The sequence below is a fragment of the Wyeomyia smithii genome, chromosome 2 (assembly GCF_029784165.1).
Source record: "Wyeomyia smithii strain HCP4-BCI-WySm-NY-G18 chromosome 2, ASM2978416v1, whole genome shotgun sequence".
NCBI lineage: Eukaryota > Metazoa > Arthropoda > Insecta > Diptera > Culicidae > Wyeomyia > Wyeomyia smithii.
Genome location: NC_073695.1, coordinates 211,967,061 through 211,980,154, shown reverse-complemented (window position 1 = coordinate 211,980,154; position 13,094 = coordinate 211,967,061). Strand labels below are relative to the sequence as shown.

Below are 13,094 nucleotides of genomic sequence, written 5' to 3'. Positions count from 1 at the left end.
ACGTAAAAATATGCTAAACGCAGATGCTTTCATACGCTATTCTGACGACTGATTTCCAATTATTGTTCTCCGTTAACGTGCCGCTAGATTCAAGTTGAGATTTTTTTCCTTTCGTTCGGAATTAATGGAGACGCATAATTTTGGATAAAATAACACTATTTTTGACTTATAGTTTGGCGCAGTCCTATTCTACTTTTGAATGATTTTTATATTATTGGCACACAATCTTAACCCACTTTTGGAGAAAATTTTCCTCATATTTGGGCTACTTATCTTAGCCTAGATTCGAGTTTAGGAATAATTTGATCATGTTTACAAAACCGCGAGGAAAAATTCTGTAAATCCAAATTTGGATAAATAATTTCAGTAGAAAACACTGTTTGAATAGTTTCACGGATATAACCACAACTTGACGAATGTTGTTGACAAAGCTTCAACTTATGAAAAAAAAAACAGTACAACAACTTTAGGATGTCAATCTGTTTTTGCTCATTCTAACGCACAACAGCTTTTTTTTTCTCATACCCCATAAACTAGAACATAGTTGCAGTGCATTGACTGCAAAACCTTCGTGTCGCCTCGACAATTCACAAAACACTAAAGATGTTTGTTGGTAATTGTTTTGCGACAATAATTAAAAACTTTCTGCCAATTTTTGCTTCCTCTAGCTCGAATAGCGCTGCTACTCGTACTTCACGTCGTTCGACATTGTGACCCCTTGACAGAGGCCGTGGTTTCCTATTATTTTCTCACCTCAAGAGGATGAGAGGATGCCAGTGCAATGCAGGAATTCTTCCAACATTCATTCGCAACTCTCAACAACAACGGCAAAGTAAAATAGCTTTCTCATCAATAGTAACCACGGTAACTATTCTGTTTGGTCGTCGGGAAGTTCAACAAAAATATAAACTATTTTTTGTCCCGGCACTGTGCACTGATGAAAGGGATCTTCCTTCTCAGCAGTGCAGTTTCACTCAAAGTTGGCCTTATCAAGCATCGGCGAAACAGACAAACGGTTTCGACAAAATTTTCCCCTTTTCGAAACTGCAGGTAAGCGGTTTGTTATTACGGTGTAGCATCTGCTAATCTGTGATTTCAGTTTTTACGCTCTTCAACTTTTTTCACGTTACATTCTACACAAGTTGAAGCAGGGTACCTTCAAAGTGATACCACTGTGATTGTATTGATTCAGGCAGCAGAGCAGAGATCTGCTGCAGCTGTTGCATTGCAAAAAAAAAAACAGGCTGAATCAGATAAAAAAGGAGAATATGATGCCACTTTCCTTTGAGTTGAGGATACACAAAGAAAGCAGTTTTTCTATGGTTTGATTGGTTGAATATTCGTAGATAAGCGAGAATGTTTTTTATTCTACTTCAAATGCAAAATGCACTAATTGTATTGATTTTTACTTAAAGCTGCTGGAGCCTAAATTTCAATCACATTTAGTCGCTCCACCCGAAACCGTGAAGCTACCATACGCTGCTGAACAGTTTTCAATATGACGGAATAAATTTGATTGGAATCCAATTTACGACTTCCAGGCGTGGAACGCCTGCTCTCTTATTTCCTTGCCCGGAGTAAAATCAGACGGCGGATAAATCAATTTCCATAAAACGATTCCGTCGGGACCCACAAATTACATAACATCAATTTGTATCGAATATTTTACTCCAACATTCCGGCTATCGCACCTTGCTGAAAGCAGCTAAATCTTCCGCAATTTCTTTTCCAGAAACTCCATTTCGATTGACGTTAGCATTAATATAGGAATCTATAAAAAATCTCTTTTACTGTTTAGTTTCTTGGTAAAAGCCGAAGGCGGTAATATCAGCGTTGCGAAAATGACAAATCACTGAAGTTTGCATTTTGTCCCTGCCTAGCAATTTATGAATAGGGTGGTGAAAACAGTTTTAGGAAACTTATCCGCTAGCGAAATGCTGATCAATAAATTGAAAATGGTTGCTACGCAATACCATCTTTTTGGCTGCCTCCGAATGAGTTTAATGCACCAGATGAAATTCAAATGTGCTTTGATTATTGCAGGTTACAGTATTCGGTCAACGCAAACGTTAGATTTTCAATATTTTTGAGATTCACTGTACGCAAAAACGGTTTCTTATAAATTACTGAAACTATGGCGAATCGCTGGTAGAGCTCGAATACTGTTACAAAGTGTTCGTCTTCTTCTTCGCAAGTTTGACGCACGACTTAGGTAGTATGAGACCGATCGTTGTCATACAGTAGAATTACTTTTTTGTGCCTTTGCTCGTAATGTATTCGTTTTCGCACATATGCCGTTCCCCAGTGATGATTTCGTTCGTTTTTGACAGCTCATATGAATAACACCGACCTGATCCCACCAAACTCATAGCATAACCTTTGCAGCGAACATATTCAGCTGAGCCGACGTAAAGGTATGACCGGCCAGGTCCTTTGACTTTTCATTGTATGGGTTGCTCCATATAAATCAATTTTTCATCAACCGTCACGATGCGATGAAAAAATCACAGAAGGGTTTTGTGCGAAGCCACGACCGCAAGGTTGAAGTAGAATACTTTTACAGGAAAGATAGCCCGGCTGCTTGCGTGTCAGTCATTTTTTCTAGTAAAGAAACGTTGACTCATCAGATCAATCGAATTTTACGCTTCAACAAGGATTAACCATTTTCAATAATATAATGATTGGGGCTTGACAATTTTAAAATTTTGGTTATGCTAAAAATTAATGTTTATGCAAATAATGAAAATTTTTCGAATGTCATGCTCATGACTGAAGGAAAAGATAATTCAGTACGTTCTGAGACACGGAGATTAGGTAAAATCTATAAGTTTTACAAATTTAAAAATGTAAATTAACTCAAGAGAAAATATTAACTCTTGAATCATCAGGTTTTTATTTCATCATGAAAAGGACAATTTGTTGTTCAATTCAATATCGGATAAGATACCAATCACAGCTTGGCGTTATCACTGACAGTGCGAATAAAGTATTCCTTGTGATAAAATAAACAGTGAAAAGCTGATTCAACACTCAGAACTAGACGGCTCATGTGTTGTCAAAATGAGTCAATATCTCATTGAATGCATTTACTAGTGCCCGCTATCGCACAGAGACTGCATTTCACTAAAGTGCCTCACTGCATCAGCTGCTATCGATGCTGATACCTGCTGCAACTGCTACGCTATCCGTAGCCATGCCACAGTTGTGGCTGCTATACGCTGCCATTGGTATCCGCTGTCCCTGCATTAGCTGACCCAGCTACTATCGATGCTGAGATCCGCTGCTACTAGTGCACTATCCATTGCTAGGCCATAGCTGTGGCCGCTATCCGCTATCGCTGGTATCCACTGCAGGACTGCTGTTGTCGCTGTCTAGAACTATTATGAGCGGCTTCGGCTGAAACAGGCTCTTATATAGGCCAAATAGCAAGGTATGTGATTCTGTTGACCGTGCTTGGGAAGCAATCATATAACGACCAATCAGAGGTCGAGTTTTTCGTTTTGACAAGACTTGACTAGTTTCAATAGTACAATAGTTCGAATAATAAAATTACAATTATCTTCGTTTGGGAAGAATCTTAGAAGATTTTCCAATCTATTGGTGCAAGAACGAAGGGAATCCATCGAATACTAACCGATTTATTAGCATTTGAAATTGGACATATTTTTTACTTTTTTCGGTTTTAAATTTTCATTTCACATCCCAATGTAGCCGAACTTCCTGAGAGAAGTATTCTACTTCAGAATCGTTCCTTGAAACTCGAGCAGTTGTTCACAGGCGAAAATACGGCGCTCAATGTTCTATGGCTTTAAACCCAAGTTCCTTGTTTTTGAGTCACTACCAAAGCTTCCAATCGCTACGAAAAGGCTTGGGAGATAACTCCTCATACCGAAGCAAGCTGTTCCTGCGTTTGGCATGGATCTTCATTGAACAATTTCCATAATTCAGCGTTTTGGAAGGTTTTCGACCGATCCTTCACGCAGAGAGTCATCACATCGAAATTACCGTCTTTAAAGTGACGGAATCAATTTCGGCACGTTGTTGCTGCATTTCCGTAGTTTTTTTTTATAACTCTCTATGCGCTTCAGCCACCGTTTTCTTTGAATGAAATTAGCAATGCAACACTCGGTTTGTTTACCGTATGTCTTAGCTTGGTTCACCACGTTTTAGATATGTCAAAATCGACAAACACTTACTGTTGGCGCCACCTAGAGACAAATAGTAAAAGCTTAGTTGCGCACCTAACACTTTTCTACCATTTACTGATTTGAACGGTAAGTTTTGGGAAATTTCTTAACGGAAAGTGTTTTTGAACAAATCATTTGCTATACAGTCTTCCCTGCAGTATGAAAAAGATATAGACTTTGGAATATTCTAAACTTTCGATAATTTTGATGGTTAACAAGTTAAGTCTCACTATCTGTGGTTTGTTTTCCGAGCATCATTCATTAATTTGCATTCTGTAAATGATAATTTATTCACTAAAAGCAAAAAAAAAAATCCATTTTTTTTAAAATCAATATTTGTATGTTTGAATGTTTTTTCCATCATAACTCTGGAATTCCTAAACCGATTTTCATCAAACTGCTGTCCTGTCAAAGAAGGCGGTCAAAGATGTGTAAGAAAGGGGAAGCGCCAAATTCTTAAGGTGGAGGAGCTTGTTTTGATGAGGAAGTTAAGTTAAGTTTTTTCAGTGCATTTTGGAAGCGTTTGAACGAAATCGATGAGTATGGGTATTTTCAGGTTCATTTTTAATTCAATCAATTTAAACCTCCGATTTCTAAAAAGCTCTATCAAACTGTAGAAAAAGTTTAATTACGTACAATATTTTTCGGAACCAGGTTGACTGATAAATGCGGAAATCAGCTGTCCACACCATTTTGAAATATAAGATGAAGGCTTTCGTGTACAGGAAAGGTAGTTTGAATTGAGGAAAATGCTCAAGTACTCTTGAATGTTGATGTTTCAAAGACCGATAAAACTCCAAGAAACCAAAAAATTATGCCTAACGCCATTTCAAAATCCTATTGGTGACTTCTGGTTTCAGCAAAGTTCAGCTTAGCTTAAATGACTGCATATATCAAGGGTTGCTACTCCGTAATTGATTGGAGCCGGTAACATTGCACAATGAACTAGCTGAATAGGATTGGGAGTGGCCAACCATTATCATTGACGGCACCGGTCGGTCCTTGCAATCAACTGGAAAAAAGGAAAGGTTGTTAGCGTGTCCTTTGCTGTTTAGATACCGTGCTTCTCCACAAATGTCACAGAAAAAAAGATTTTTGTTAGTGGATCCGAATTCACCTTGATAAGAGATGTGATTAGTTTTTTCTAGGTCATCGCTGGTCAGTCAGTTGCTATGAAAAACAGCTTTTTTCTAGGTGGTACCGGTTCAGACCATAAGATAATAAGGTTGATTTGAATAGAGCACAAAATTATTTAGCATCCTGAGCCAATTCATATGGAATATACATGTTGGTCCAAACGTCTATCCAGTCGGAGACTGTGGTTAATAGCGGAGTTAGTTTGAACTCCCTAAGTATGCGAAGGTGGCCGAGTTGGTCCTCTTCGAGTATAGTTTTCCTCCTTTGCAACCGTAGAGCGCCAAGCTCTGCGCCCTTTTTCACATGAAAATGTACAGGCAGTAGGCAGAGCACAGCTTCCATGGCTGCAGTTGGAGTTGTTCGCATAGCGCTGGTGACCGAAAGACATGCAAGTCTTTGAACTTTTTTGAGTTTGGCTTGAGCAGTCACTTCGTTCACCTTGGGCCACCACACAAGGGCAGCATAGGTGATTCTTGGTCGGCCAATGGTCTTGTAAGACCAGAGTGCCAAGTCTGGTTTCAGTCCCCAGGTCTTACCGAACAGAGTTCTGCAGGCCCAGATCGCCGAGGTCGCTTTCTTCGCGGCATGGTTCAGTTGTGCAAACCAGTTCAGTTTCTTATCCAGAATGATTCCGGTATTTGACTTCATTGTTGAAGCCCAGTCTGACTCCATTCAGTGTTGGAAGAGTGATGGCGATCGTCCTTCGTCTACTGAATGGAATTAGGACTGTTTTTGAGGTTGTTTATGTTTAGACCCTCCTGTATACACCATAACATGGTGGCATTCAGAGCCGCTTGCATTCGGTTCGACAGAGTTGCGTCGTATTTACCTCTGACGATGAGGACGATGTCATCAGCGTATCCAATGACCTCGTAACCAAACTGTTAAAGCTTATTGAGAAGTGCGTCGACAACTAGTGACCATAACAAGGGCGAGAGAACTCCACATTGCGGGCATCCCTTGATCACCGACATTGTAACAGACGAATATCCCAAGGTTGCTATGATCACTCTGCTAGAGAGCATTACGTGTATCAAGCTGTATCAAGTGGTCGATTCCCTTATTAAAGAGAGCCGTATTAATTGATGCAAAGTACGTGTTATCGAAAGCCCCTTTGATATCAAGAAAGGCACATAACGCCGTCTCCTGATAATTCAGGGACTTTTCAATCAACGTCACTAAGCTGTGAAGAGCAGTTTCTGTTGACTTGCCGCTTTGATGGGCATGCTGGTTTCTATGCAGCGGGGAGTCTTTAAGAAACTCATCACGGATATATTTATAAGTAATGAAGTCAGACTTATGGGTCTGAAAGTCTTAGGTGGGGTTTTGTCCTTTCTTCCAACTACCTTCACCTTCAGCCAGTTATCCGGAATATGGCCCAGGATAAAGCTGGCTCTGAAGAGGTTGATGATAGCTGCGGCGGATTTTTGTAAAAAGATGGGTAGTATACCGTTTGGATCTGGAGACTTCTTAGGATCGAATGAGCCTATTGAAGCTTTCGTGAATAGTCGACGGGCCAGCAGGATGGACTCCCGAGACGCCATATGTCTCGAATTATCCCGCCGCAACCCATCACTATTCAGTTCTTCGGTCTCTGTCGATCCAGGAAAGTGAGTGTTCATAAGAAACTCCAACGTTTCCTTGGTAGTGACAATGAGGCATCCATCCTCTTTCCTTACTTGTCTTAAACCGTTAGTATGGTCTTCGGACATCGCCTTTTGGAGCCGCGTAGCTTCCAGCAGAGTTTGGATTCATTCACAGAAACTAATTCTGGATTTCCGTTTAGCCTTGCGTAGCTCGGCGTTGTATGCTCTGCAGTCGTCCCAGTTAGACGTGATTTTTGCCCTGTTGAACAATCGCCTAGTTTCCCGACGAAGGTCACTGAGTTGATCATTCCACCAGGGTACGTCATGGCATACTGACCGCTGTGTTAGTGGACAGTTTGCGGTAAATGCATCCATGATCCTGTTTTGTAGATCATTTGCTGCCGAATTCAGGTCAACTGAATTTTAAATGTTGCTGTAACTGAAAGTTCGTAAATCGATCAGGTGTTCCTTAAAGGATTCCCAATCTGTATTCTTAGGATTTCTGAACAGCTCTCTTTTCAGAGGGTTAGCCTCTATATTGAAAAAACAAAACAATGTGCCTGTAATCCGATAAACTAGGTTCATCGGAGACATGCCAATTTTTAATCCTTTCAGAAACAGAGGCGCTACATAAAGTGAGATCAAGGACCTCCTGTCTGATAGCGTTGATAAAAGTGTGGTTATTCCCTACATTACATACATTGACATCGTTAGAAGTAAGGTATTCAAGTAGGTACTCAGCCCTGATGTTGGTATCTGAGCTGCCCCAGATCGTGTGGTGGGCGTTTGCATCGCGAAATAACCAATTATCAGCGTCACGCGTTGGCATCGCGAAATGAACCAGCTTACCATGAGAAGGCTGCTGGGGCCACGCACAATTATGTTTGGTTTATTTGAAAGAAATTTAACAGTTATTAAAACTTCATTTTCAGATCTGGTTTTACCCAACATGCGATAAGAATGTTCTACAAATTCCTCAATACTTGCATAAATAATTTACATTCATGGAAATAAAGCAGAAAATACTATTCGGCTCGTGAATAGAAAAATCCACATGTCTAACCAATCATTCACAATTTTATAGCCAATATTTATATCTTGCGTCTGAACAATCAAATCATTTTTAAAAAAGGTACAGAAAGCATGAAAACAGCAATCTAATTGCATTTTAATGAAAGTTTCAAATTAACTTACTCAAACATTAAAATTAACAATTATGAAATAACATATCAATAATTTAATCGAAGCTGAAAATATGTGCTCCCTTAGGCGAGAGTTTAAAACAGTTTGCATTTAACCTGACGAGTCCACTCGAATATAAAAAAGACTCTGATCAGCAACAACAAAATAAACGGCCGGTGGAACGGTAGTCTTTCAATGAACTCAGACTTGCATCTACCAAATGTAGACCAATTATTTTTGAACTGACAACGCTGGGCGCATAAAGTGGATCACACTCCAATTGATTTGAAAAATTCAACCCTCTCCCATCGATTGCACACCTCCACGAATACGAAACAATTTGCTGCATCACAAAAAAATAAATCAAAAATATTAATCAAGGAATGCGTTTGACAAGGTATTACCTCCAATGAGACCCTAAAAAGAAAGAGAAACAAAAATAAATTATCATCCACCATATTGCGCCACCCAACACGCACTGCAAGTGGTCGAGCGAGAGCTTGTTAAAACTGGTAAAAACTTTTTTTTAGATATCAGACCCTCGATTATGTCTAAAGGCCGAAGACTAGTGACCGAAACATGATGTTCAACGCTATTTTATAATTTAAAATGGCGACTTTTTTTCCCTGAAACGCTGTACAAAACTGTACAAGTTTCAATTACCATCAATATCGGTATTTTCGGTACCAGGATGACTCTCCAGAAACCATAAATCGGTGTCTGTTGCCATTCCGAAATTCAAGATTATTTCCGCTTTGAAAAAATAGTCAAATTTGGAGGTAAATTGTACAAATAAGAGCGATGAGCTGAACATACGTGTTGAAATTAATAAGGCGGAGGAGATAAGTATTTTTGGAATTGGGTTCAGAGACCAAATTTCGATGTCCAACCCAATTTTTGAATACATGATGGCGACATCCAGTTTCTGGAAAGCTAAAAACTGCTAGAACTAGAAACTAGCAAATGATGTCTTAATAACTTATAGCGGTGGTGCAGACAACTTTTTCGTCTGCTGTAGACTTTGGGTTTTTTTGACGTAGAATACGTCTTACGGCAACATATACAGGACGACTTTTGATTGGTCGCTTGCTGCCTTTTTCTAAAAAAGACGACAGAATGGAGTTTCTAGTTAGCCGGGAATGCACTCGTTGGGATATATAAGAGACTGTTTCTCCTCAAGCAAATCAGTTTACTAACAGCATGCATGGACCCCAATTCCAATTCAGATGTCGTTGGGTGAATACAACCTGAAACTGAAAGAGACTCGCACCGCCAAGTAATTTGAGAAGCCATCATCATCCAGCGTATATATATTAGGGTGCCAGCCAAAATGGTCATCTCGAATTTCAAAAAAAAACTCTATACAAAATGTTCACCTGCTCGAAAAACACCCTGTGCAAAATTTCAGCTCAATCGGACTTAAAATAGGGTGGCGCAAAGCGATTGAAGTTTGGCCTTTTTGAAAACCAAAAAATCACCCAAGGAAGGGGGGGGGGGGTGTTACGTGAAATTTCGGTTTTCGATTTTTTTTTTTGATGCCAAATGACTTAAAAACGCATGAAACGTCGAGAATTGGTGTCATCTGAATTTTTTTTTTTTGCAAAAATCGACTCTCTGGGACTTAGTCGTTTTTTCAATTGTGAAAGGCGGAGTCCAAAATGTTCAGGATTTATCTTTTGAAATTGATCACTAGTTTCTCGGAATAGCCTGTATAATGATATACACTATAACTAACATCGAATACATTGTTTCATTATCATTTATTCGGCATTGGGTGGTTCATAATATTGTGAAGCGCTTCGGTTCGTTTGATTGGTGTGTCGTCTTCGACAAAGTTGTAGATAATAATTTTGTCTTTCCAAAAAAATTACACATTAAAAAATTATTTATTCAAAAAAAAAGTTAAAAAAAAAATTAAAATTTATTATTAAAATGAGCTCATATTTAAAAAATGTGTTATTCTAATAAAACCTACAAAAGCTTACCAAAACAATGAAGCCAGTCCGATCATTTAGAAATCAAGAAAAAAAAATTATCATTTTTTGAAAAAAAAGATATTTTTTGAAAAAAAAAATATTTTCAATTATTTTTTTTTAAAGGCATATTTTTTCTTGGAAGCACAAAATACTATCTACAACTTTGCCGAAGACACTACGTCAACCGTTTCGACTGTAGACATATATTTAATTTCCAATAGAGCACTAAGAATTGAGAACATTTTTACAGTCAAAACGGTTTATTTGATTGGCATAGTGTATCTAGCAAAACTGTAAATAATAACTTTGTTCTGCCAAAAAAATGTACCCTGTGAAAAAAAAAATAAATATAAGAAAAACTATAACTTTTTTTCTGACCGCTTTCGTTGTTCAGGGAATCTTCCGTAGTTTTTCATAAAAAAAAATCAGTTTTTTTTAAATGGGCTGTTTTGGATAATTAATTTTTAACTTTCTTCTAATTTTTTTTCATAAAATTAATAATTTGTTTTTAGAGTATATATTTTTTTTTTTTTTGAAAGACAAAACTATTGTCTACAATTTTGCCGAAGACGTCACACCGCTCAAACGAACTGATGATGTAAACTTGACAGAAAATGTATGGTCGAACTGTCAAAACGACGCAAACCCAGAAACAATGAGTCAATTGTGTTGCGTATCTGATTGAGATCCCTATACTCTCATTATCACATCGATACAGTCTATTGTGCGATTATATTAGCCAGAACAGTGTGTGTGTTGGCAAAGGACATTATTGTGGTGAATAAAACGAATAAATTGTCGGGTATAAAATTTGAAGGAACAAGCACAAGTGCCCTAGAGAGTAGATTTTCAAAACAAAATAAAAAAAACATATTCCAGCAGTTTCCACCGTAGCATGTACTTTTAAGACACTTGGAATCGAAAACATTAGTCAAATGTACAAATTCCATGTACCTCCCGTGTGTAATTTTGCAAATGACATGGAAGCATTCAACATTTTTCGCGAGACACAATCTTAATTTTGGTTGAGATAATTTTTTTGCACAGAGTACTTTTTTGAAACATTTTGTAAATTTGTTTTGTAATATCTTGCCATTTTACATGGTATTTTTTCCAATTCAACATTGCCACCTTAACGACAATGATATAACAAATATTATATTTTTAGAAATTTTTCTATTGGTATTCAGTGAAAAGTGATTTTTGTTCATTTTTAACTCATTTTTACACAATATTATGAACCACCCTACGTCGAATAAATGAACCACCCTAATGAAACATAATGAATTCGATGCAAGTTATACGTAGTGTATATCATTATACAGGCTATTTCGACAGACTAGCGATCAATTTCATTAACCCGTAAAGACCCGGGACGGAGCTTGTTTTTTGAAAATGCTCGTTCTCAGCATTGGAATGGCCGATTGAGGAAAACTTAGACTTTTATTCAAGGGGAATAGTTGCTCTAAGTTTTGGTGAAGGTGCAACCTCTCTGGACCCCTACCCGTTTTTGTGAGACGCAAATATGTCTGTGTTTTTTTCTAATTTTTCAAACAGATTGAACAAACACTGATAATTTGCATACGTATCAATTGCTCCATGCATCGAATCATGTCAGGTGGATGAAATATGGTATATAAGAGTGAATTTTGGAGTTTTCAAATTATTACAGTACAAAATCACGAAACTACGTATCTTCATGAAAATTCAAAAAACAAAACCGTTTTACAAATTTTAAGCTCTACATTTTTGCGGCAATGTCTCCTGAATCCATACGCGATGAAATATTTATTTTAGCATGCAAACATTGTGAGAAAAACCAGTTTAAAGTCACCAAAGTGCGTATTTTCACGGAAACCTAATTTTCTCAGTCTCCCACGGTAGGTTTCAACTTAGCTCTTCAATTTTTAAGCTCTATAGTTTTAGAGTAACGTCTTCTGAATCCAAAGATGCTGAATTATTAATTCTAGCATGCACAGATTTAGAGAAAATCAAGGTTTCATAAGAACTCGTACTTTAGTGAATTCAAACTCGTTTTTCTCTAAATCTGTGCATGCTAGAATAAATCTTTCAGCATCTTTGGATTCAGGAGACGTTACTCTAGAAATATAGAGCTTGAAAATTGAAGAGCCAAGTTGAAACCAACTGTGGGAGACTGAGAAAATCAGGTTTCCATGAAAATACGTACTTTAGTGAATTTAAACTCGTTTTTCTCAAAATATATGCACGCTAAAATGAAAATTTCATCGCGTATTGATTCAGGAGACCTTACTTCAAAAATGTAGAGCTTAAAATTTGGAGAACGATTTTCTTATTTGATTTTTAATGAAAATACGTAGTTTCGTGATTTTGTACTGAAATAATTTGAAATCTCCAAAATTCACTCTTATATACCATATTTCATCCACCTGACATGATTTGCTACATGGAGCAATTGATACGTTTGAAAATTACCAGTGTTTGCTCAATCTGTTTGAGAAAAACACAGACATATTTGCGTCTCACAAAAACGGGGAGGGTCCATAGGGGTGGCACCTTTACCTTAACTTAGAGCAACTATTCCCCTTAAATAAAAGTTCAAGTTTTCCCAAATCGGCCGTTCCAGTGCTGAGAACGAGCATTTTCAAAAAACAAGTTCCGTCCCGGGTCTTTACGGGTTAAATAAATTCTAAATATTTTAAACTCCGCCTTCCACAATTGAAAAAACGGCTAAGTCCCAAAGAGTCAATTTTTGCAAAAAAAATTTTTCAGATGACACCAATTCTCGACGTTTCATGCGTTTTTAAGTCATTTGGCATCAAAAAAAAAACCTAAATTAATTCACCTAGCGGTCAGACCCAGCCTTTCTCATTCAAACTTTTATTTGTTTAAATAGATTTACATGAACGCTTCAATCCAATAAATGTATATTCACGCTTGAAGTTGTAATCTATACATAAAAAAGTCAAGCCGGTCTGTCTGTCTATCTGATCCATATAGGCTCGAAAACTACCGAACCGATCGAAGTGAAAATTTGTATTAAGGGG

The 13,094-nt window shown here is 37.7% G+C and overlaps 1 protein-coding gene across 1 annotated transcript in view; it reads left to right on the top strand.

The window, feature by feature from the left end:
- LOC129726013 (uncharacterized) overlaps nt 1–13,094 on the top strand; it is a 172,672-nt gene that overhangs the window by 88,095 nt on the left and 71,483 nt on the right. The gene's annotated exons all lie outside the window — the stretch shown is intronic.